The sequence below is a fragment of the Mirounga angustirostris genome, unplaced genomic scaffold (assembly GCF_029215605.1).
Source record: "Mirounga angustirostris isolate CCGP_5_RB_7025 unplaced genomic scaffold, mMirAng1.0.hap1 SCAF_12, whole genome shotgun sequence".
NCBI lineage: Eukaryota > Metazoa > Chordata > Mammalia > Carnivora > Phocidae > Mirounga > Mirounga angustirostris.
Genome location: NW_026991720.1, coordinates 40,067,933 through 40,094,544, shown reverse-complemented (window position 1 = coordinate 40,094,544; position 26,612 = coordinate 40,067,933). Strand labels below are relative to the sequence as shown.

General features: G+C 41.6%; 1 protein-coding gene and 1 pseudogene across 8 annotated transcripts in view; one reads left to right on the top strand and one right to left on the bottom strand.

Moving 5' to 3' along the window:
• The window catches only part of ELMO1 (engulfment and cell motility 1), a 520,853-nt gene that overhangs the window by 444,010 nt on the left and 50,231 nt on the right, over positions 1–26,612 (bottom strand). For 2 of the 8 annotated variants that reach the window (XM_054505224.2, XM_054505223.2), the window contains exon 2: positions 23,151–23,233. The exons of the other annotated variants lie outside the window; for them this stretch is intronic. The gene's annotated coding sequence lies outside the window, so the exon portion shown is untranslated. The remainder of the gene's footprint in view (positions 1–23,150; positions 23,234–26,612) is intronic. 8 annotated transcript variants of the gene reach the window in all.
• On the top strand, positions 12,980–13,225 carry LOC123835397 (small ribosomal subunit protein eS21-like; annotated as a pseudogene).

Genomic DNA, 26,612 nt, shown 5'->3' with positions numbered 1-26,612 from the left:
CAACCTGATGCAAAGAACCAGCCCCAACTAAGTAAAAGCACTCTCCAAACTCCTCCAAGGGGAAAAAGAGATTCTTTGCTCATTTCAAAATATTACCAAGGGCCTATCTTCCAGCAATCATGGAGCCTGGAGATCCTGACAAAGAATGAAGGAAACCCAGGTTGCTGCTTGCAAGGCCTTTCCATTCTTATTCTCAGCAACCAGACAACAGGCTAAAGAAATCATTGAAAAAATAAAAGAACAAAGAGATAGCAGATGCTCCTAAAATACTTTACACTTACATAGTTCCATTATGTCTATAAGAATATGAAAGCAGGGGCACCTGGGTGGCTCAGTTAAGCGGCTGCCTTCGGCTCAGGTCATGATCCTGGGGTCCTGGGATCAAGCCCCACATCGGGCTCCCTGCTCAGTGGAGAGCCTGCTTCTCCCTCTCCCTCTGCCTGCCACTCTGCCTACTTGTGCTCTCTCTCTCTCTGTCAAATAAATAAATAAAATCTTAAAAAAATATATATGAAAGCAAAATCTCTTTGATAATGAGTTTTTACAAGCCCAACATTTTCTGGCCTCTGCCTCTTTCTGTCCGCATCTTCTTACTCCACTCTTCCTGGCTCACACTCTTCTGGCCACATGGGACTTCTTGAAGTTCCTCAGAAATACTATGCTTCCAACCACTGTTCCCACAACTTCCCATAGCTGCTTGCCCACCTTATTCAAGACTCACCCAAATGTCATCTCCTCACAGAAGCCTTCTCTACATAACCTAATGCCAGTAAAATTGCCAGCACACATACATTCCCGATCATCCTCTTCCCCCCTCTGTCACTCACCCTCCTTTACTCCCCACTTGTCACTCCCTTGCACCATATTACACACTCACCTATTTGTTTATTGTCATAATTCCACTCTAGAGTGTAAACTATGAGGTAGGGATGCTGTCCTCTTCACCATTATACCTCTAATCATATAGTAGGCTCTCAATAAATATCTGGTGAATGAGTAACTAATAAATAAATAAACTGATTAGATTTGGGGCAAGCCATTTATTTCTTAGACACTTTAAGGAAATTCCTCAGAAGTACAGTGAAAAATAGCAGGTAACAGGTTCAACTCAGTAAATGTGTAACCTGGAGAGACTGGGGATAGACTACAGAGGAGAGAATTGGTTACTTAAGCATGGTGCAAATTAAGCATCACCAGACTGTAACAGAAAAAATTGGGAGCATTGGACCCAGGTTCATGTAATCAGAATACTCTAAACAAAAACAAAACAAAACAAAAGCTAGAAATAATAGCCAAAATGCAGTAATTTACAAGAAATTCTTTTAGAGCATATAAAACAAGCAGAAATAAACTACAGCAACCATATACTATTTCCCACTATCTTCTCCTCTACACTAACCTCCACTGCAGGCATCATCATCAATCACTGAAAAAATCTAATTCCCTTCTGCCCTGGCTAAATAGGACATCAGAATCACTAACACACAAGCCAATTGAAATTCCTTAAAGCCTTTTAGAAAAGTAGACAAATTAGGAATAGAGGGAAACTTCCTTCCCAAAGGATGTCTAAAAAGCCTACAGCAATCATCATTCTCAATTACAAACAACTGAGCATTCCTTTTAAAATTGAAAACAAAGCAAGGAAGTCAAATAGAACAACCGCTCTATTAAATATTGTGCTGGAGGTACCAGCCTACACAATAAGTCAAGAAAAACAAACATTATAAGGATTGAGGAGAGATGGGATGCCTGGGTGGCTCAGTCAGTTAAGCATCTGCCTTTGGCTCAGGTCATGATCCCAGCGTCCTGGGATCAAGCCCCGCATCAGGCTTCCTGCTCAGCAAGGAGTCTGCTTCTCCCTCTCCCCGCTGCTCCTGCTTGCTCTCTCGCTCTCTCGCTTTCTGTCAAATAAATAAATACATAAATCTCTATTTTAAAAAAAAGGTTTGAGGAGGGAAAGCAAATTTGTCATTATTCAGAGGATAAAATTATCTACCAGAAACTTTATTAGTATTAATAAGATAGTTTGTCCAAGTTTCTTAATATAAGATCAATACATAGAAGTTATTTTCATTTCTATACACCAGCAATAAAGAATTAGAAAGAGCAATCTTTTAAACATACAATTTACAAGAATAATAATAAAGATAGGAATATATCAAACAAACTTTTACAAGAGCTTTCCACATAAAATAATAAAATGTATTGAAAAATTTTAAATGCCCCCAAATAGATGGAGAGACATAAAAATTTGAGTAAGAGGAATCAATATGGTAAAGATATCAACAAGGATATGTAACAAATATATAGGCCGGAGAAGGGCCTACACACAGATGACAGCTTAGTAACTGCCAAAGCTGACACTGTGGACTAGTGTCAGGGTAAATGAGCCATTTAATAAATAGCACTGAAACGATGTAGGGAATTCTTAAACTCAACCCCTAGATCACAATCCACATTAAATGAAACAATTCCAAAGATTAAGTATAAATGAACAGAAAGGAAAATCTTAGAAAATATATATAAAAGAGTATCTTAATTTTATCATTAGGTAAGAAGGATTTCTTAAGAAAGATACAAACAGCCCAAAACATAAAGAAAGAAACTGATCGATTCATCTACAAAATAATTAAGAACATTCATCAAAAGGTACCATAAGAAAAAATATATAATAACAAATATAAGCCACTGTTAAAAAGAAAACCACACGTTTTCTTATGCTCTTATGCTCCATCAAGTCCCCAAATCGGGACTTAATACCCAACCTAATTGCAGATTCAACCTTCCCCAAAATATAATCGTAAATGGTTAGTCAGGAATTTTCCAGTGGGCAGCAATGAGGTAATCTATCACATGGACCCACTACAAGATTAGGTAATCTACAGGACAAGCCCCCTTGTCTGAAACAATTCTTTCTTTTCTTTTGCTAATAACTTTCTTGCCCCACCCTCCTTCCTATAAAAACTCTGCATTGTGTACAACTCTTTGGAGTATCTCTCTACTTGTTAGATGGGATGCTGCCTGATGAATCTTTTTTTTTTTTTTTTAAGATTTTATTTATTTATTTGACAGAGAGAATGAGATAGAGAGAGAGAGCATGAGAGGGAGGAGGGTCAGAGGGAGAAGCAGACTCCCTGCCGAGCAGGGAGCCCGATGCGGGACTCGACCCCGGGACTCCAGGATCATGACCTGAGCCGAAGGCAGTCGCTTAACCAACTGAGCCACCCGGGCGCCCCGGATGAATCATTTAATAAAGCCAATGAGATCTAAAAATTTACTTGGTTAAATTTTGTTTTTTTAACATCACTTATTGAAAAGATATAACATTTATAAGGAACAAAGACTTATCACACAGCATATAAAAAGGGCTCCAATGAATCAATATGAAAAGGATAAGCAACCAAAAGGCATGTTGGCATTTTATGAAAGAGAAAACATGAAGGTCAATAAACCTATGAAAAGATGGTCAACCTCACTGGTAATTAGGAAAATGCAAAGAAACCCCAATATGACACCATTTTATATCCTTGAGACTAGAAAAATTATACAATCTGACAATACCAAGTGTTGAAAGTATGTGGAGCAACGAGAATTTCATGTGGTCCTAGGGAGAATTTAATTTGGCACAAATACTGTGGGGACATGATAACATTGCCTAGTAAAGTCGTAGGTGTGTAAACACCCTCCATCACAGCTGTTCCTCTCGTGGGTATACATCCTAGAGAAACTCGTACTCATCTGCTCTAGAAGAGGTATACAACAATACTCATAGCATCATTCTCACAGCAAGAAGCTGGAAAAACTGTGGCATATTCATAAAATGGAATACACTCTAAAGAGTGAAAAGGAACTACGGCTACATGTATCAATATGGGTGGATCTCAGAAAGATAATGTTAAGGTTGACCAAGTCACAGCAAATTGCATACAGAATAATTCCATTTTTACAAAGTTCCAAAAAATATTGTCTATATTTACATAACCCTAAAAATAAAAAAAAGAAATCATGAATGAAATACTCAGGACAAAGGTACAAAGGTGAGGGAGGGGAAACAGATCAGGGCTTCGAAGATACTGGTAATGTTCTATTTCTTAAGCTGGACGGTGGGTATGTATTAATGTTTTATTATTCTTCATTAAACAATACATATCTATTATATATCCTCATTTGCCTATATGGTATACTTAACAAAAATGTAAAATTCTATTATAATTTATTAAAATAAAAATGTTAAGTGTTGGTATTTATTTACCTAGAAAATCCACTCATGTGAAACACCATATTCTAGCATGATAACAAGAGAATGAGACATTCCTATACTAATAATGGAAGTATCTTTAAACCTTCTTATATATATTTAAAGTAGCTACATCTCAACAAACTGCATGATGCAGAAGAATCTATGATCTGCTAGAGAATGAATCTTTTCTTTTCCAAAGAAGGAAGGAGCATGTTTTCTACTGAGGTCTAGTTAAATAACCTTCCAGTCTGAAAAGCACAGAATAAATGCAGTCTCTTCCTGGTTCTCTTCATCACTGGCGTGTTTCTTATTCCTTGCCTGAAATTCCCTTCTCTCACCCACCCCTTTGCATTTACTCATCACTCCCTAGATGAGTTGATGGCTTGTCATGTGATTATTCAGCAACTCCAGAGGGTGATGGGGTTGGTGGGGCGGAGGTTCAGACAGAGAGAAATGAGAAAGCAACAGAGATGGAGGCTCAGAAATACCTTCTTTCCATATCCCCGTTACTAAAACTAATGAAAATGATTGTCAAAACGAAAATCCTGAAATGACTTCATTTGCTACAAATACTTGCTAGTAATTACCACTTAGTCATTATCTTGACCTTTTGCAGTGAGTATAGGATGAACACTGGCTCGGCTCAGTTTGTTTGTTATTTAAAAAAAAAAAAAAAGCAATGAGCTTCTAGTTCTAAAACTCACTGATTTATTATAATTTAGTCCTGTCCCTGCATTTTAAAAATAAGATAGCTAACAAGAAAAGTGACTGAGGCCACAAACATAGCGTCGTGTGATTAAGACCATCATCTCTGAGATCACGATCACTAACTGACTCTATCCCTAAGCAGCAGGGTGACTCTGGGCAAATCCCATAATCCTCAGTGTTTCCTCGGTTAAATGTGGGTAGTCCTGCTCCCTCACAGGATTGCTGTGATGATCACATGATGTCAAGCGCTTCCATGAGACCTGGGCACATAATAAGCGTTCAGTGTGTCACCACTGTTTTTATGTCCTAGAATCACAAAGCCAGGAAGGTCCAAGATAGAATTTTCCAAAGATTTCTCCTTTCATCCACCCCTAACATATACATCTCATTCTTGAAATGACAGCCATTTAATAACACTTTTTATAACTTTGAGTCAAACTAATAAACTTTTCTCTCCTCCCCAGGGCTAACTGAAACATATGTAATTGTATTTCAAACTAATAAAAATGCAGTAATTCAATAAATAACGGCCACTCTCCCTTCTGCCAATCCCTTCAGTCTAGTTTACATATTTAATGGGTATTTTCAGCTGTGTTTCTAGATAAATCCCTCACTCATCAAGGGATCTGGCAGTTGGCGCCTCTCCTCAGCGCTCTTTTTCCGTAATTATCTTCCTTTTTCCAACCTGGCATTGAGCAGAAGAGAGCAGTAATCACGAGATATCATCTGCCCAGTCAGCCAGGCTCTTAATGATGGCAAACGTAGCCACAGCCAGCCCCCCTCTCCTCTTCTGATCTCACCCTCAGGGCTGAGAAATAGTCGCCGTGTGCCGTGACACCTAAGGGAAAGATCACCTGAAAGACCCGCACCTAAAGTCCTGCCCCACCATGGGCTTTGCAAGTCAGCACCTCACGTCACAGCAAGAGAATCAGCTGTAAAACTGAAGATGGCACTAGGGGAGGTCTGTTGTGGGAAGGGCACCCTTACCCCAAAGCCAAAAGCAAACAATCCAACAAAACCAATATGCAAAAGTGGTAGTTTAATAAATTTAGACTTTTGTGGTAAATCCCTCTGTTGAGTAGTATGCTTCATCTTTCCATTACAAGAAGTCTAAGGCTTATTTGTTCATGGTGCTATTTTAATTTAAGCAGTGCTTTTCTTTTAAACAACTCGACACGTTATCATAAACGCTTAATGGCTATGCAAACAATTTTTACTCACTTTAAGCCAACACAACTACTGATAGAAGCTCAAAGTGTAAATAGAATCAATCCATGATTCCCAGTTCTCCCCTTTCCTTGCTGCTTTAGAAGCCTCACTCAGAGGTCAACCAAGCCTCCCTCGTGTTTAAGGCACTAACAAAGCAAGAGCATCCAATCGACGAGAAAATAAAACATTATTTGTTACTTAATAGTTCTAAAAAATACAAGGTCATCATCACTAGAAAATGTGCACTGCTTTGGATTTCCTGACACTTATTTTATGATTTTCATTTTAATTACATATGGGGTGTGAGCCCCATGGGTGAAGTGCCCAAGGAGCTAATTTGGCCCTAGTCCATCTTCGGCCAGCTTCTCCCAAGAGCTCTAGTTTATTATACCCTGAGATCACATTTAAAATATTTAACACCAGCACGGGGTCCACAATGACCAATCATAAGGGATGCTGGCCATGACCAGTATACCAGAGAGTCCTGGCTGAAGGCCAGCGCGTTGGACACCCAAGAAGCCCAGGAAGGAAAGGGGAGGTGGCGGCAGAAAATGTGATGTTATGCAACCATTTTGTCTGAATTTATCAGCAGCCAGCTCCCAGTTCTCCACGTTGTCCAAGAGCTTATTAATACATTTTTGGAAGTCTTGCAAAAAGCTGAATATACTATATCAGAGGCATCCTTACCACTTGCCAGATAAAGGGAACATTAGTTAATCATTTTTTTAAAAAATATAGAACTTCTACAAAGTAATTTTTGGTTCTTTGTTCCTATCTCCCTGATCCCTCTAATGTTTCCTCTCCTTGGAAGCAAAGCAGTACTCAAAAGCACACACAATCACATCTTAACAAGTTACTCCTTTCTTAGCTAAAAACTTGGTAACTGAAAAAGAGAAGCCTTCCTGTGTTTAGGAAGCGGATAAACAGGTATCAAATGTTTCCTAGCCAAAAAACACTGATTCATGCAGCTCAAGAGGAAAGGGCTGAAGCAGTTAGCAAACATTTAGCATTATACCTTTGTTCAAAGCCCTGACCTCATGTTCCCTGTTTTTTAAGCATTTTTCATTCAACCAAAATCAAAAAAGTTGCAAGAAATCTGTGAACTTGTAATTCACAGCATCTCTTACTTACCCATTAGTTAAAAATCTCTGTATCCACAGGATGTGGCAGGTCTTACAAGTTTCAAAAAAAGGAAACTGCCAGACCAAGTGTCTGTCTTTTGGTGGACAAAGATAAAGCACTAGAAGCAGTTCTTCCTTCAGGGATGAGTCAACATAGCGGCCTCACACAGTTATGCAAATGAAGGGTGAACTAGTACCACTGAGAGGGAGGAGGAGTGACCTTTTGTGACCTGAGCAGGGTTGCCCCTTCCAATACTCCTTGACAGGCAGAGTAGATCAATGAAGAGAAGGTGGATACATTTGCATAAGGATACAGGAACTATCCTCTACCCACCAGAAAGAAGGGATCCAGAATCCCTCTCTTAGGACATTCGATTTAATTAGACTCATGGGCTGGGTTTGTCCTGACAGAAAAGGAAACCTAGAGTCTGAAGGGATTAATTAACAGTCCACCAAAGTGGTATTAAAATTACTTTAAACTGAAAACATCAGAACAATCAGCAGCCACAGAAAGAAAATTATCTAAACTTAAGCAGAGACTCCAGAAAATACATCTCCCACTGACACCGACTCCCCCACTACCCCCCACCCCTGACTTGAGGGAGAAGACTGACCCTTAGCACCAAGAAGTATGAATTCAGCTGTTTATTAGCATCAAAAAGCCCAACAGAACTTTCCATACTTTCCCACGGGAGCTCTAAACACCTCTTTTTCAGTAAGCTGGTACATAAACCTTTACCTTTGACTATTCAGCAAGTTACCCAATACTGAGTACTCCGGCGTGCACAGGTAAATAAACCTTCCCTTTTGCCTGTTAATCTGTCTGTTGTCAGTTAAATGGCAGGACCCGGACCTTTTAAAGCTAAGTGGGTAGAGAAAAGGTTTCCTCCCAACAGATCCCAAAGACAGGAGAAGTCAGAAGTATAACCCAAGTTCACAAACAGGGTCTGGAGAAAGCCCCACCAAACCAGGCATGCTGGCCTGGGGAGCCTGCCTTGGAGCAGGAGCTCAGCTCGGGGTGTGCACTGAAGAGTCACACCCTTGGAAGGCCAATGTCCGAGTGCTGGCGGGGGGGGGGGGGGGCTTGTGTGGGTGCCCGGACCAGATACCAGAGGCAGCCCCTACTTCTGTCTCTCCTGGGCAGCCTGAAGCAGATCTAAAACCTGGACCAGGACTGCTCCTTTGTGGACAGTGGCAGAGCCGAAGAGATGGGGCGTTAACTGACTTCCAATTAATAGGTGCAAAAGAATGCTCAGAAAATTGATATGGACAATGAAAGAATAGTAACCAGATGTGGACGCCAATAGGCACAAACCCACAGAGATAAAGAGAGGGGGAGAAAAAAAACAAGCATCATTTTAAAAATTGCTATTACCAGGAATAAAAAGGGGGGGGGACTAAAATTTACAGATGGACTTTTATGTAAATACACTTACATCTAACTTGCTAAATTCTTGACTCTGCTCACCATGTTTCTCCTTCAACATTTCTCTTTTCAGAACATGGACCTCTATTCACACAATCTGAGAATCACTCCCAATAGCTTTTTTTTTTCTCATTCCATACATTCATATTCATCATCAAGAGCAACAGATCTGACCTCCTAAATAGGTCAAACAGTGTCTCCCAGTCTTCTTCCACCTCCACTTTCACCATCACTTCTGCTGGGACTGTTGCAGTAGCTTCCTGACAGGTCCCTTGCATTCCCTTGCTCCTCCCCCTCCACTCCCAATTCCACACACTACAAAGAACTTTTATACTGTCTTATCACCTCCCTTCTTAGAATTTCTCAGTGGATTCCCATTGGTCCTAGAATCCTTAACAGGACTTTATCTTGCTTCATTCTCTCTTTGTTCATTACTTTTCAGCCACTAAGGTCTTCATAGAAAGGGTCAGGCTCTATCCTACCTCATGCTCTACCTGGAAAGTAGGAGATAGTCCATAAATATTTGCTGACTGCTACTGAAATTAGCTATTTTAAGCTCCATATTACCTACAATAGGATGACTATATGACCCAGTTTGCTTGACAGTCCTTGTTTAGACCCAATGAACCAGCAAACTATTTGATAAATTCTCACTTTCACTCTGGGCTGTATGATGAGTAATATACAGGGTCACCCTGCCTATAAGGAAGCTGAAATTCAGAGAGATCAAATAAAGAGTCAGTTCTCTCTATTTGCCATCTACAGACCAATGTCCAGGTACATTTACATGTAGAACATGAGAAGTAGTTATGCTCTATAAAGTCAATGGGAACACTGAATTAGCAAATGCTGAACTATTGCTCCTAGAGGAAATACAGGGTTAGGTTCCTGTGAGCCACTCGCCACATTTTTGTCAGCCAAACAATACACGATTTTGTTTTATGTGTGCTTCTGTTTAAAGACATCTTATTTAATACAGATTGTTCATTCACTAGCCTTGAACTAATAGCAGCTGTACTGTAACGTCTGCCTGACAAGCTTATCCTACACACACATTTTCTCTTAAGCAGAGCACAACCTTTTGCATTTAGGAGCACTAGACTGCACTCTGTCACTACACTTGGAACTACTTTTAAAGGGTGAAATCACAAAGCATAAAAATGTGAAAAGCATGGCAATGAACAGACCATGAAAGCACACTTGTTTACAGCAGGAGAGCTGAAACAAGAAGGCAAGAGTGTTGTCTTGTTCGACCTCAGTGGGCAATGTGTTCACTGGGCAGCTCGAAATTTCAGTTTGTTGCACGTCTATGAATGACTGCAAAAGCACTCTAAGCACTGATGTAGAGTTATAAATAAATACTCATGAGTAGGTGAATTCACAAATATGAAATCCGCGAATAGTGAGGATCGATGGGAGCTTATTTAAGGCTATATAGCTGCTGTAGAATGAGAAGAGACCCCAGAAAACATCCAACTTCACAGCCTCTGTCCAGTCATTAGATCAGTAGTAAGAGGAAAAGAACTGCTCTTTGAAAAACAGTACCATTACTCTAGGTAGATTGGCCATAATGATTAAACTGCTGGATTGCCAGTTTATCGAAGTTCCGGTAGTTAGTGCAGAGTGAAAGAGGCAAAACTCTTCTTCATGAAGTGGGCAAAAGTCTGTATAAAATACTCAGTAATCTACAACTCCGAACCACTGAAGATTTAAACGGCAGGAAACTAGCTACTACTTCTTAAGTGACAATTCACAAGGGAACCCCAAGTTACTTATAATAACAGTGGGAGATTTCTCAATCCACATAGGCTCTAAGATTAACAAAAATATGAATTTATGTGATTACAAATGTTTTTAAGAGTCAAAGCTTGAGCCATCTACAGACCAATGTCCAGGTACATTTACATGTAGAACATGAGAAATCAAGTACTCTTGCCTCTTTCTAGTCTTTGGGGGTGGACAGAATCTTTGACAAGTTTCCAGTACTTGATCACTCTCACTATTCAGGAAGTCCTCTCTGTGGTGAATTTCTCACATCTTAGTAAATTTTTATGTCCTCCTCTAAAACACATTCAAAACAAGGAGATCAATCTGCAGGTTTATGAGCAGTATGACTAAAATATTTTAAATTACACATTAGTTTTCCATTCAAGAATTTAAGACTATTTAAGGCTATTTAAGAATTAAGCATAAGAAAAATACTTCCCACTGGTCCACTTTATTCTAACTGGCTCTCTTGGCATGTCAAGTCTCACACTGCTCTATTGATACAAGATGATGTTTGAAATGTTTTTAGCTAGTTGATAAAATATTAAAGGCAATCTCAGAAACACTTGCCTTACATTAAAAAAAAAAAAGAAGAAGTCTTCTTCCTACCATTTACTAGTTTGGGGGTGGGGTTGAAATTTGGCAGAAAATAAACTCTTAAACTCAACTTAGAGTTCATAATTTGAAATAAATTAAGACTTACCAAAAAATTCCAATAGGAACATGAAATGTACTCTTTGCCCAGATTCTCCCAATACTAACATTTTATCACAGTAGCTTTATCTCTTTTTCTTGTATTATTTCTGAACAGTGAAGGAGTTCAGAGTATGCCACCCCCAAAACGTGCTGCGCTAGCATAAGGATTATTGTGAGCAAAAGGCAATTTTTAAAAGAGCAGACACAGGATGAGCTTTCTGCCCTCTGCCAATCTGCCTGAAAACAGAACATAAATTCCCCCATAAAGGTGTCCCCTGCTTCCCAAATCAGAATGAGGACAACCTTATCACATAAGATGAGATGGCACTGAGATGCACCTGCACAAACAAGCCTTATTAATTAACCCTGATTTCCAGTAGTTGCCCCACATATTCACCTTCCCATAGTTGCTACCCTTGAAAGCCTAAAACTCTTTTCCTTTGTCTTTATCACTTCTCTGAAACTTATTGTTTCTTTTAAGATGCTATATAAGCCCAAGTTCCAACCATCCCTTTGAGTTACCCATCAGTGAGTTTCTCCCATGTATATGCACACTGCTTGTGTTAATAAACTTCTCTTTGTTTTTCTCTCATTATTCCATCTTTTGTCAGTCTAATGTGCAGGGCCCCAGCTGGAGAACCTGGAAGAATAGAGGGAAAAGAGCTTTTCCTCCTCCAGTACAATCTATGAGAAAGTTGCAAATGTGATGCTCCTTTATCCTTAAATACTTCAATCTGTAGTTCTGGAAATCAAGAACATTCACTTACATAATCACAGCACAATTATCAAAATCAGGAAGTTAAAATTGATACAATACTATTATAAAATCTACAGGCCTTATTCAAATTTCACTAATTGTCACAATGATGTCCTTTATCATAAAAGAAGAGAGTTTGTGGGCGCCTGAGTGGCTCAGTCATTAAGCGTCTGCCTTCGGCTCAGGTCATGATCCCAGGGTCCTGGGATCGAGTCCCACATCGGGCTCCCTGCTCGGCGGGAAGCCTGCTCTCCCTCTCCCACTCCCACTGCTTGTGTTCTTGCTCTCGCTCTCACTCTCTGTCTCTGTCAAATAAATAAATAAAATCTTTAGGGAAAAAAAAAAAAAAAGAAGAAGAGAGTTTGTTTCCCTGGTCCCAGAGCTAATTCAGGATCACTGATAGCACTTACAGTTCTAAGAATTTCTTTGGTCTCTTTCAATCTAGGATAGTTCTCCAGTCTTTCTTTTTCTTTTGTGACCTTGACATTTTTGAAAAGTAAGGTAAAATCTACAAAAGTTATTTTGTAGAATCTCCCTCTACTTGGATCTGTCTAATATCTCCTTGCAAGGAGATTCTGTTAATGGATTTTTGGCAGAAATATGACAGGAGTGGTGTCATACCTCATATCAGAAGGCACATGCCGTTGGTTTGTCCCATTGATGAGGGTGTCAACGTTAAGTACTTGGTTACGATAGTATCTGCCCAGTGAGTTCATGAATCTTACCTGTCATTTATGTTACAGGGCATCTGACACAAAAATTTTAAAACACTTCACAAATAAGTCTACTTACATAGTTTCAATGGCTTGTATTTTTAGTTATATTTTCAGAGTTTTTACTTGAGGGCTCATCTTTATTTTCTACCTATTTATTCCTTTTATTACCAAGTATAATGTTTCTAGTACTTTCCCTTTTTATCTTATAAGGTGTTACAGGAAAAGTGTCTAATCAAGACTATTTTAGGCAACATTAAAAATGATGCTAGTTTTGGCTGCCAGGGGGATGCAGCGCTTCCATTCTGTGCTCACAGTGATGGGAGCAAGTACTCCCTCGACATGCAGAAGGACGCTGGTGAATTCATGGACCTCCACAGAAATACTCTGCCAGCAACCACATCATTGGCGCCAAGGGCCACATGTCCATCCAGATGAACATGGCCAAGGCTGAAAAGGGGGGCAGGCACGTTCAACAGCCAATTTAAAACCTATGCTGCCTGTGGGGCCATTTGCAGGATGGGTGAGTCAGATGACTCCATCCTCCAACTGGCCAAGGCCAATGGCATGGTTTCAAAGAACTTCTGACTGGAGAGGATTACAGATGTGGGCTATTTGTTATAAATAAATAATAACCTTCTAAATAAATAAATAAATAAAAGTACACTGGTTTTTGGTAAATTTTCAAATATATAGGTAGGGTGGGGTTTTCTGGGGTTCTTCTATATTTTACTTATGGTTTGTATAGAATATGTTGTTTAGACAATCCATGGAATGCCAATACCTATTTTGGTCATACAAACTGAAAACAAATGCACATGAATCATATGCCAATACACACACTGTCTCAGTACTTTTGGGCTGTTGTAACAAAGAACCATAGACTGGGTGGCTTCTATAAGCAACATAAATTTTTTTCTCACAGTCTGGAAACTGAAAGTCCAAGATCATGCTGCCAGCATTGTTGGATTCTGGTGAGACCCTCTTCCTGGCTACAGACTGCCTACTTCTCCTTTTCATCAACACCCCCAGAAAGAAAGGCAGAGCTCACTGGTCCACTGGTCCAATAAGTTGTAGATTACTGAGTACTTTTATAGGTCCACTGCCTAAAATATTTTAGGCAGAAAGAAAAAGTGAGCTCTGCCTCTTCTTCTAAGAGCACATACCCCATTCATGAGGGCAAAGCCCTCTCACATAACCACCTCCCAAAGGCCCCACACCTCCAAATGCCATCACACTGGGGATTAGATTTCCAACATATGAATTTCAGAGGGACACAACCATTTAGTCCATAAAGCACATTTAATTACTTATACTCAAAAAGTTTAATGAAGTGATACAGATGCAAATAAAAGCACCAATCATTAGAAAAGATACAACATTTATAAACAAGAATGATGAAAATAATTAGATTGCAGGAAAATGAAATTCTCCATTTGTCAGAAAAACACTAAATTCTAGATCTACTCAAAAGCCTGCCTCAGAAATTTGACCCCAACAAATTACTTCTTTTACTGTAATCTGTAATAAAACTAGCATGGCTTGCACACACAAAAAAAGACAAGAATGCAAATGAACACAAATTTGTTTGAACTTCTGGTCTTGTTGAAATAACATTGCAGATATCATATTGAAAAATATACAGAATTATTTGACAAGGTATAAAAAGTATACATTCTATACTTCATTTTGAAGTTCTAAGCATAGCCAACACTGCCTAGGAATTGGCTGAATATTTTTCTAGCAGCAAATGCATAAACTTCCTTGGACAGTGCCTGAAAACCTTACCCTTAGCTGGCCTCATTGGGACTCTGGGATCCTTGGTCCACAGTCGTCAATTCTCCAGAATAATCCATTTAAGACATAGATCAGATCATGTCACTCCTGTGCCCAAAACCTTGCATCCTATCCCACTTAGAAAACATTCCAAGCCGTATTTATAGTCTGTCGGCCTCTATGGTCTGGCCTGCACCCCACTCAGCACTTCTTTCCCTGCCCCTCTCCAGAACAGCTACACTGTCCCTGCTGTTCTCCAGCACACCAAGCACAGGGCTTCTCCTCTGCCTAGAACATTCCCCCACTACCACCACCACCACCAAATTCCCCTGTTGCTTGTTCCCTCTCTTTACTCAGGTTCTAATGTTGCCTCCTTGGGGAAGCCTGCCTTGATCCCTAAGCAAAACAGTGTCCTGTCCTTCCCCATCTGCCTCCCATACATTATTTTCTTATTGGTGCTCCTCAAAGTCTGACATCATTTCAGGCATTTGTTTACTTGTTTACGTTCTGGATTCTTCACTAGAAAAGAAGCTTCAAGTGAGCATGAGTGTTTGGTTCACCACCATATCCCATCTAGAAGAGACCCTGGCACCCCTGACACCTAATAAACATGTGTTGAATGAAGCAGTGAATGAGTGCTTCGATTTCCACGTGACAAAATGCCTGCACACACACACACACACATGCACACACACACATACATGCACAGAGAATATGGAGGGTGGTAACTCTGTTCCTTGCATCAGAATGGCCTATAGAGCTTTGAAACACCACAAGCCAGGCCCAACCCTTGGAGATCTGGATTCAGCAAGCATTCGCAGGCTGAATTCTGACTCAGAGCCAGGAGCCAGAAGTCTCTTACAAGAGGCTGAGCTACCTATTAACTGAAGATCAAGTCTCCTCTTTAATTGGAGGACTCCTGGGCAGTGTTTCAGATGCTGTGCCCATAGCTGCCCACTCTTGGCTACGAATGACCACCTATAAAAGCAGTGCCTGCAGCCCACGTGGTATGGGCCACAGTGACCTCATCCTTGGCCTGGAGCCCACTTCCTTAAGGAATAAACATACTCTCCTAACCAATGTTTTTTATTTGTGACGAGAGGGTGTGCACACTGAGAACGCAGGTTTCCTTTGTTTTGGAAGCCAACTGAATGTGCAGGTGGCTGGGGAGGGAGGGAGGAATAAGAAAGAGTAATCAAGGTTTGGATAAAGGGCATAAAGTTGCAGGGACAAACTGTTCTTGCCTGGGAGACTCACTGAGAAGACAATCACAGGGTCTCCTGATAGGTTTTCCAATAGTTTTTAATGCTTATCTTCCCGCCCTGGACTCAATGCATCTCATTGAACCCTCTCATTTAGTTACAGACTAAACGTCCATGTTCCCATAATCCCTATGTTGAAACCTAGTTCACAGTGTGACGGTATTTGGAGGTAGGGGTCTTTGGAAGGTGATTAGGTCATGAGAGTGGAGCCCTCATGAATGGGATTAGTGCCCTTATAAAAGAGACCCCAGAGAGCTCCCTTGGCCCCTCCACCCTGGGAGGACACAGCAAGATGAACCAGGAAATGAGCTCTCACCAGATACCAAATGGGCAGACACCTTGATCTTAGACTTCCCAGGCTCCAGACGGTGAGAAATAAATTTGTGTTGTTTAAAAGCCACCCAATCTGTCATACTCTGTTACAGCAGGCTGAGCTAAGACACCTCACAACAGCCTTACCGGGCAGTCATTATAATCCCTACTGTAAATGAGGAAGCCACAGTACAGAGCCACGAAGGGACTCTCACAGTCACCATAGGTAAGTGGAAGATCCAGGGTTCAAACCCAGCTCTTTGGCTTCAACGAAGGCCTCACCATCCCCTGCTGAACTATGGCTGGTGCCTCTATCTCCCAGCTCCCCACCCCCCAACATACACTCAGCTCAGCCCTTGATTCCTTCAACAATTCCTAACCCTGCATGCACATTAGAATCACCTAGAGAACTTCCAAAGGAAATTCTTGGACCCTACTCCCAGAGAGTCTAATTAATTAGGTAGGGTCTAGGCATTAGCATTTTTTTAAGCTTCCTAGATAATTCCTCTGTACAATCAGAGTTAGAAACCACTGTTCCAGGTCAGTGGGAAGAAAGGCCAAGCCCTAGTGGAAGTACCACAAACGGCATGTACAAAGAAGGAACCCCCAGTTCAGAAGAGGTCAGAGAGTAACTTGGCTAAGAAGCTTCTAGAACTAGGGATGTAGTTCTAGCCCATCCTGAAAAGAAGCCTGAGGTACTGAGCTCAAGTCTAGAATGGCAATGTTTGCTAGGGCTGCCATAACAAAGCACCACAAAAGGAGTGACTGAGCCAACAAAAATATGTTGTCTCACAGTTCTGGGGCTACAAGTCTGAGATTAAGGTGTGGGCAGAGCCATGCTCCCTCTGAAGGTACTCAGGAAAGACCTATCCCAGACCTGCCTCCTAGCTTTCAGGAGTCCCATGACTTGTGACAACATAGCTCCATCTTCACATGGCAGTGCCCCTCACGTGTGTCTATGTCCCAACCCCCTTCATTAAGAGCCCCAGTCATAATGGATTAGGGCTTACCCTACTCAGTATGACCTCATCTTAACTAACCACATCTATTAGGACCTTACTGCCAAATAATGTCACATGCTGAGGTCCTGGGGGCTAGGGGAAGACTCCAGCATATCTTTTCTGGGAGGGACACAATTAAACCCAGGACAGGCAGGTAGAGCCAAACGTTGAGGCAGTGTCCCCCAAGGATGCACTTAGGAACATATTCCTGTGCCAGAGATCCACTTCACTCAGTGTCCTGACAATTTACAATGGGCACGTATACATGTTCGAGACCCAGAAAAGTCCTTCAGGAAAGCCATCTGTCAGCTTTGTTTATCCAAATCTATTTGACCATAAAGCCCTTTCCACCTCGCATCTCTTAACCACCTATGGAACACAATTCAGGAAACACCACAACCGTCTAAGTGTGGAGGAGCCATGATGAATTAAAGCCTCATGTGAGGGTGAAAGTGCCCAGCACCCAGGAGTGGACCATCTGATATGGAGGCAGTGGGTCTCTCCTTGCGAAAACACCCACAGAAACTAGAAACAAAAGGTAAATGATCATGAACCACATTTTTTTTTTTACAGCATTGTAATAAATAACCCTGAGTCTTATTCCACAGTCTATGTGGCCAATTTTTTATAATATGGTGACTCATCTCACAGAGTGCCATTTCAGCCCTCTGGGAAGTTGAGCTTGGGGTACAGGGATATTGTAATTTGGGGTAAGACATGTAGCCGGAGAAACCAAATGTCATCCTGGCTCCCCATCGATATTGAGCCACTGCCTAGAACTACATGGAAGTTGGAGAAAGTGACTTGGGCCTTCTTTACCTCCCTCCCCCATCAGAAATCCACTCAGAACATGACACGGAACCTCATTTACAGAGGAGACCAAACAAAATACAACCACCACCCGCTCAATACAAAATACATCCTGGATTGAGGAAAAAACTTTGGAAAAGGCAACCTTTAAAGGGCACACAAAATAATCCAACACACAGTGTGACTTCTAAAAATAAAACCATGTAATTTACATATTTTTGAAGCAAGATTTTGCTCAAACAGTTCCTTGAACATAGGGAACCATGGGCCATTTCAAAACTGAAAGGCTTACGTTTTTCAGGTTTTCGCTTTTGAGCAAACTAGACTTTCTAAACTTTTAATTCAAAAAAGAAATTACAATGCACACCAAAGCAGTACTTTCCACAGCAGCAAATTAGAGAGGGCTAATTTGTGGGCACAGCCATGCCCTGTTATCTGTACCTTGTCACTTTAATTTAGCACAACCAAAACCTCGCCATTCCTTTCATTTTTTACTTGTCCACATAGAATTTCAGCCTTCATGCTGGGTTTCAAAGAGTCCAAAATAAAACCAGCCCACATTAAGCAAAACAGCCACATAAGACCTTTCCTTTATGTGTGGAGAAAAGGACTTTCAAAGTTCAGAAGGAGGATTTTTTTTTTTAAAGCACTAAGTAGTCTTGGTAATGTTTTTAAAGATCTATTTTAAAACGTTGAGATTTTTTTCCTCCATTGTGCTGTCTGCATGTGGACAGACCCCTGGATTTCCTCTAACAGAAGCAACAAAGTTGTTACTTGAAACCTGTACATTTCAATCCCTTGCTAAAACATCTCTCCAAGAGCTACAAGTTGTCAAACTAGAAGACACACTTTCCATCCTCCTGCCCTGTGGAGCATTAACAGGCAAGGATAACAGCGTGGGCTCAGGGGACATGCTGGTCTCCAGATCCTCAGTGTCCTGCTCTTACAACAGCGAATCTAGCCATCCTTCAAGCATAGGAAATAGACTGTCAAGAGTGGCAGAACCGAACGCTACCACGTCCACCTATGGGTGTGCATAAAGCATGAAATACGAGCGTCCCCCAAAACCCTTTATTCACTCTCTGTCACATGCTACCCTCATTAGGAAGAGCCACTCTTAGAAACAATTAATTACGGCCAACAGAAATACCTGTCGTCCACAGCCTTATAGGTATCCCTCAGCTTCCCAAATCTCCTAGCTGTCCCCATCCCACCTGACTCTCTTACCTCTTGAAAGGCAGAGCGGATTCCCCAGCATTTTCACCTTGCAAGGAGCAAAAAGCCTTAAGTGTATGTCACCTGGGCTCTCATTCTGTAAATCATTTGGTTAGAAATATTAGTAACTGGGGATGGCTTTATATCGGCCCTCACAGTGGCAAGTTGTAAAAATGCACCACAGACAGGGAAATGCAGACTCTTCGGAAACTCAAGTGGTAATTGGAATTCAGAGCTAGGGCCCTGCCATAAACCTGTACTCCGCAGCTGTCATTGGGAGTAAAAGTCTGCCTCTTGACGGAGCAGAGACCCGAAGCCCATTCCAGGGAGCGTCTCCTTGCACAGCGGTCAGCCTCACCACTTGCAAGAAGAGGGATCAGTTTCACAGCCAGCCCGTGCCCCCTCGCCCAGGGGAATGCCTGGCAGAGCTGGAAAAGGCAGAACTCTTTCCAGCAAACAGGAAATCTGACTGACAGAGGCACAGCTTACGAGGGTACCCCAAGGATCACATTTCTTGTTACAGCCTGTCTTTATTTTATTATTATTCTCTGACTCCCAGATGCGAGGAGGCCCAAGGATGGAATGAAAGTGAATGTTAGGCCCTGCCTGCTTTGAATAGCATGTTTCAGGTGATTCTATTTCTAATCCTTTCTCTGGCCCACAGAGTTTGATACTCATCACAGCCCCTGACCCGGTTAAAAAAAAAAAAAAAAATCAAACAGATGGCAAAGACTAGTGCCAGAATTCATGCGGGGCTTTCAGTTTTGCTTTGTTTGCAAATGGAAACCAAGTCTGCTCCTTGAGCCTTGCAGACACTCACCACCCCACCCTCCAGTCTCTTGTGTCTGTCCACCAGGTGCTAAGCGCTCTTCATGAGGTAGCATTTTCACATGAGAGGACGATGTGGTTGCAGACATCTGCCACGGATCACAGATGGCCACGCCAGGGCTGAGCAGCCGACCTGGTGACCATGTAGACGCTGCTTCCCCATCCCCAACTGAACCTAGGGTTCAATTTCCCAAGGTATGGAAACCCCAAATCAGGCATGTTCCGGTTATCATTTCTAAAGGCATTTGTGTGAAGGGCCTTATCACGGCATGGGCAAAGGAGAAAACAAAATATAAAATTACACTAAATTGAGGACCCTCATGTTAGACGAGTGTGAGCCAATCCATATATGTATATGCTCCTCCTCTGCATAAATCACAACAACCTTCTAACCATCCTTTGAAGAAGAACATGAGGCTCATGCCTGAAAGCACCCAGCCCTTCGCCACTCACACCAGACCCTTTTTGCTGGTCTCTAATTCATGAGCCATACAGAACCACTGCTTCTTTCTGTGGGCTGACTTGCATTTCAGATTTCAGGCAACTCTTCAAAAACTGGCTCTGGCCCTCAGGAGCCTCAAGGTTTGGGCAACCTCGTGCGACACCCATCTGGAGACAAATGGCTTTTACATACAGAGCCATTTGGAACCTTAAGTTCCAGGGCTAAGTACCCATGGGTCTTAAAGTGCCCTGGCAGAGACGTGACCCCCTGTGTGAGAAGGAACTGCAAACACTCCAGAGAAGGGGGGATAAGAGGCTGAGGAGTCTCACACTTGAGAGAGCACTACTCGGCTGTAGAAAGAGAGCTCTCATCCCCCCACACACAGAACAACCAGCCCCACATGGACTGTGCCCCCAAAAGTGAATACCTTTGGTTCATAATGGAGGGGCACACTGTTCTCAAAAGGGAAAAGTATCTAGTTTGGCCAAATCTCTGAAAGAAAGTCTGCAACCTAGGGAAGTTAAGGAACTCTAAAAATAACAAGATATTCTGAGAAGGTAAGCCTTTTTTTTTTTTTTTAAGTCTTTCCTTCCTTCTACGTGGCTCCAGACTTAAAAAAAAACAAACAGCAAAAGGGAAGTTGCTATTCTAGAGTGCAGCCTCTCTCTAGCCCAAGTTCCCACATGGCCAGCAGTGGCAAGGGGGAGACCTCTACAGAACTCGAATAAACCAGTCTATGCCTCTGAGAGTGAACATATAAAATCAACCCAGGAGTTAACACAGAATCATAGAGAGGCAAAGGCATTTAAGAGTCTACAACCCAGCTGAGGCTATTACCATATCTAAAGCGAGAACACAGCAGTCAGAGGCAGAGAGGTGGCTGACCATGAAAGCAGACAAAAAGTGGAGTCTGGGAAGCCACCCCAGCACTACCCAAGGGAGTACGAGCCCCGCCACAGATTCACGCCTCCACGTCCCATTGCCAAGTGTGAGACTCCGGTGCAGGATGGAGGAATCAGGCTCCCCTCACAGGATGCCTCCGGGCCCTGATCCCACTGGCCAGCTCTTCTCATTGTGATTCCTCCTTTCTCACACTCTCTCCTGATTACCACCAAGCTTCCCTTGAAGTCTGCTATACAAAGGAAATCTGCTCGTCAAACAGTGCCATTTGGTTACATTTCTCACAGTAAATCATCAAATTGGCATATTGCTTCCCAGTCACTAGAAACCTGCCAATTGCACCTACCCCTGGGAGGTAGCTTTGCTCTCCTTGAGCTGACAGTCTGTCTTTTGAGCCTGTTTTCAGGTAAGGCAACCTGCTGAGGGCTGGTCGGGGGGGAGACAATGACACAGGATGCAGGCTGGCTCTCCGCCATGCCCCTCAACTTTACCACCTCTTCACTTCCAGTTCAGCTCAAAGAAAACCAAGGCCCTCTTCTGCACAATTCCATCACCACAAGTACACCAACAAAGAGTCACATCTCATGAGGTCAACCTGTCCATGGGGACAAGTCCAAGTTTGTTTATTGACTTTTTTTCTTTAAAAAATGTCTTATTGGGGGGCGCCTAGGTGGCTCATTCAGTTAAGTGTCCAACTCTTGATTTCAGCTCAGGTCATGATCTCAGGGTGGTGGGATCCAGCCCCGCCTCAGGCTCCTCATTCAGCCAGGAGTCTGCTAGAGATTCTCTCCCTCTGCCCCTCCCCCTCCACACCCTGTGCGTATGCTTCTCTCTCTCTCTCTCTCTCAAATAAATCTTTAAAAAATTTATTTTGAAGTGATCTCAAATTTACAAAAAAATAAAATTGCAACTATAGTACAAAGAACCTTCTTTCTTTCTTAACCACTTGAAAGTAACCTGCCAACCCGAAGCTCCACCACTCACTGATACTTTAGTGTGCATTTCCTACAGCAATAACATTCTCCTCCATAACCACAACACAACCATCAACATCAGGAAATTAACATGTAATACATGTTAACATTTGCTCTTTGGACCCCATTCAAATTTCACCAAATGTCCCCAAAATGTACTTTATAGCACAAGGATCTGGTTCAGAATCACAAGGTGTTTTTAGTTGTTATGTCTTTTTGGTCTCCTTCACCCTAAAACACCTCCATAGGTCTTTCCTTGATTTTTCTGACCTTGACAGTTTTTTAAATTACAGGCTGTTTATTTTGTATAAAGTCCTTCAGTTTGGCTTTGTTTGATGCTTCCTGTGATTAGAGTCAGGTTACGAGTTTTTGGCAGGAAAATCACGGAAAAGTGAAGCTGCATCCTTTTCCTTGTATGTTACCAGGTGGTGCCTGATTTTGATTTGTCCCATTGCTGGTGACGTTTATTTATTTTTTTTCCAAGCTTGGGTTTGTTTTTTGGGTTTGTGTGTGTGTGTGTGTGCTTGGGTTTTTTTTTTTTTCTGGTGGTCAAATCCCCACATGTCCATGAAGACTGCCTGCCCACCCCAAAGTCAGGCTGACCAAGGGAGGGCTTAGGCCTATCTTGGTCTGTACCCTTCTGCTCCAGTGCACCTGCCTCCTCCTTGGAGGGAACTGTAGTGATAGTAATGACAGCTGATTTATACAGATGCATTTATATAAAAAGATGGGATAAAGTAGAAGAAAAGAAAGATGACAGGCTTTTTGCCTTAGATCCTTCTCACATAAATTCTCCAGAGCTAAACAGAGATTAGTTGCATTAAGTTTTTTCATGCAAGAAAGGCCCATTTCACTCATTCATTCATTCAAGCCACAAACGTTTCCGGGGAGCTGCTCCCTGTTAAGCACAGGGACACCGACGCATATGGGATGCTGCCTTGCCCCCAGAGGACAGCATGGTCTCTTATAGAAATGTTATAAATAAACAGCTACCGTGCAGGTGTTGAGAAGGTGATGCTTGACCCAGTCCAGGCTGAGAGGGAAGCAGTCCAGTCAACATAATCTGCACATTCTGCCTGAAAGCAAATGTAAACAGATTCCAGATCAGACTGGCGCAAAGGTGAACTCCAGGAGAGGGGAGATTGGAGAACGAGGTGGATGGTGGGGCGGCGGTTCTGGGGCAGAAAGGCTTTGGATGCTCAGCAACAACAGTCTGTAAGCCCTGGGGAACCACTAAAGTGTTTGAAGCCAACTGGCAAAATCATATGGGTGTTTTTACAACAATGAGAGGAACCCATTTACAGAGGGGAAGAAATGGAACAGAAAGAAGGACACGTTAGGAGACAACTGAAGTCATTTTCAGACCAGAGGCTGAGGAGGGTTCATCCAGGACAGGAGCGGTACGGAAGAAACGGGGCAGATTCTTTAGAAGCACAGGATGCAATATCCACAGGATTTTGCAGAGTGTGAGAAGTGGAGGAGAGCAAAGTATCAGGAGTGCCCAGAGGGCTTCTGGATTAAATGGATGGGAGTGGAGGGGGGGTACCTGTAATCAGGATGCAGAATGTAACAACAGTAGGTGTTGCTGATTCAGCACTTCCAGACACATAACCAATTTCCCAACCTCTAATCTGGGATCCCAGGGAAGTTACACTCAAGATGGTCAGTAGAGTATTTCAAGGACAGAGTTCGCTGCTACGGATGGATACCAGGCGTGCTGAGTTACAGCCCTAGCACTTTAATTATATTTGAGTTCCTAACGTTACCCGCTGCAGTGATTTCTGTGGGCATAGCTGTGAGTAGTTTTACAGGAAGAGAGAGAGAAAGAGAGGTTTTAAGATTTGTTCATCCTTGCCTCTCTCTCTACCACCTACCACTTATGTCTCCCTAATCCTTTCCAGTGGTTTTGGACTTAAAGCAGCGTATCGTTGACTTAATTTCATAGCACGCCCCTCATCTATTTATTTTTAAGTAAAGTGAATTATAACCGATTTTGTTTTGAGAACTTTATGAGATCCTCGAGAAAAACGGAAAACACCCCACAGGGTTAAAAAGCTAAGCTTTGGAACCGTACGTTTCCATAGTGAAAGATGAAAACCCAATGCCTGCCCAGGGTCTAGAAGCAATCACAGTTCTGCTCCTCTCCCAAAATTTTGTTTGTTTTGTTAATGTAAAGCAAGCACCTCTGCTACTTCTTGGTTGAAACCACTTCTCTCTATATATCCAAGAAGTAAATATTCAAGTCTGAGGCAGGACATAAGGACTTTCCAAGTACAATCCATCCAATTCCACAATTGCATATACATTCCGCATACTTTCATTTTTACCCGTGGGGAGAAAAAAAACACAATAATGTCATAGTTGTTTCATAAGTGATCTCAAACTTTTTCCTTCACCTATTTCCATTTATTTATCCATATTCTTTTGAGCACTGTATTAGGTCACACTTTGTCATTGCTCTTCTCGGTGAGAAGCATGTGCTCCTCAGAGTAACATGGTGAAGTTGATCTTGATTCATATAAACCTGGGCTCTCTTGGTGTCTCTACATTACCCCCACCTGAACACTCTTGAGCCTGTTTCTTCCTAAGTACAGTTAGAGACAATGATAAGCTCACCTAAGATTTATATGAAGATTAAGTTGCATTATGCATATGATAAGGATTCTCTCGACCAAATTTTAGTCAGGCTCCTGAGTCCTCTGCTCAACCAAGCCCAGCATGACCTTCCACCTCTGTTCCTGTGGAGTCCAATTTTAGCAAGAATCCTGCTAAATCAGCTTAAGAGAAAATTCCCACCCTCAGTATCTGACCAAATTCCTCATCCTCCCTTATCCCCCAGGTGATAGGTGATCACCCTGGTCTGTCTTCAGCAAGAATCCTGTTGAGTTGGTTTCACAAGAATCCCCTGTTCTTGATGTTTCCTCTTAGTAATTTTCCATCCATTGACCCCCGCCCCCTTCCTGATGCATGGCTATAAATCTCCGCTTTCCTTTGTTACATTCGGAATTGAGCCCAGTCCTCTTTTTCCCCTATTGCAATAGTTCCTGTAACATCAGGTTTACTTTTTAACTACTGCCCAGCTCTGGGTCTTTTTGACACAGGTGAAAGCCTCTTACATTGTTCCTAGTGTAAAGTACTTTTCAAAACATTAAAAACATGACCCTCATACAAATATAAGGTGAATACATATTAAAGATGTATTTAATTCAGTGAGAAAACCAACGGGATAGAAAAGTTGTTTCAGAGGATTACAGGAGAAGAGACATATATATATATAGTCACTGAAAGGACTGTTGAAATAAAATCGTTGAAGTAGATACAAAATTGGGTAATGCCTTGCAGGGCGGCAAAATTATATCTTGGGGGATTATTTTTTCTAATAGACAAGAATCATTTGCATTGCACCATTTCCTGTAGGTATTCATCTATCCTTTCCTATTTGTAAAATACCTTAACCAACAGTATAGAGTAGGGACACCTATGTGGCTCGGTCAGTTAAGCATCTGCTTTTGCTCAGGTCATGATCTCATGATCTCAGGGACCTGGGATCAAGCCCCATGTGGGGCTCTGCACTCAGTGGGGGTCTACTAACCTCTCTCCCTCTGCCCTTCCCCCTGCTCCTGCTCTATCTCTTTCTCAAATAAGTAAATAAAATCTTTAAAAAAAAAAAACCAGTAAATAGTAAATCAAAGAAAAGCAAAGAAAGGCAATACACCTAGAGAATTAGATAATCCTTGGGTGGTGCCAATAATCCAGGATGACTTTGAAGGGACACACAGTCATCCTTTTGCCTATTTGCCTATTTTCAAGTTTTAAGTATATTTATTTTTCCTTTATACTAGAGTATCATCGGTGTTCAACAAGTGTTGGCCAGAAACTAATTATATGAGAATGCTATATACAAAACCCTACAAGACTCAGGCAAAAAAGTGGTTAAGAGGAAAATTCATAGCATCAAATGCTTTCACTGAACAAGAAAAAGGAAGAAATAAAAAAATGACTGCATCATGTTATGAAAATTATTAACCCAAATCTGAGAGCTGAACCCTAAGAAAGAAAGAATAGTACAGACTGAAAAGAAGAATTTTCATTAGAAAGAAACTGGCTGGATATATAAAATTGGGTATAGTCTTAAACTCTAATGAATAAGGTAGAATTCCTGCAAAATATATAATCAGTTGAATTTTAATTTACTTATATATTAGGACAATAAATAAAATAAGACCCAACAGAAGTTCAAAATACTTTTTTATGGCCTCTCACAGTATAAACTTTCTTAATTTCATCTCTTCTTTAACTTTTCTATCCCTTTGGATAGCAATGCTTAAAATACGTCATGCTCAAGACAGGAAGGGTTAGTTATCAAAGGTTGAGAAAACTGAAAGAAAGTTCAAGCTCACCTTTGAATCAATGTCAGGAACATGTAGGATAAAAGTAATGGCTATAAAAGGCATC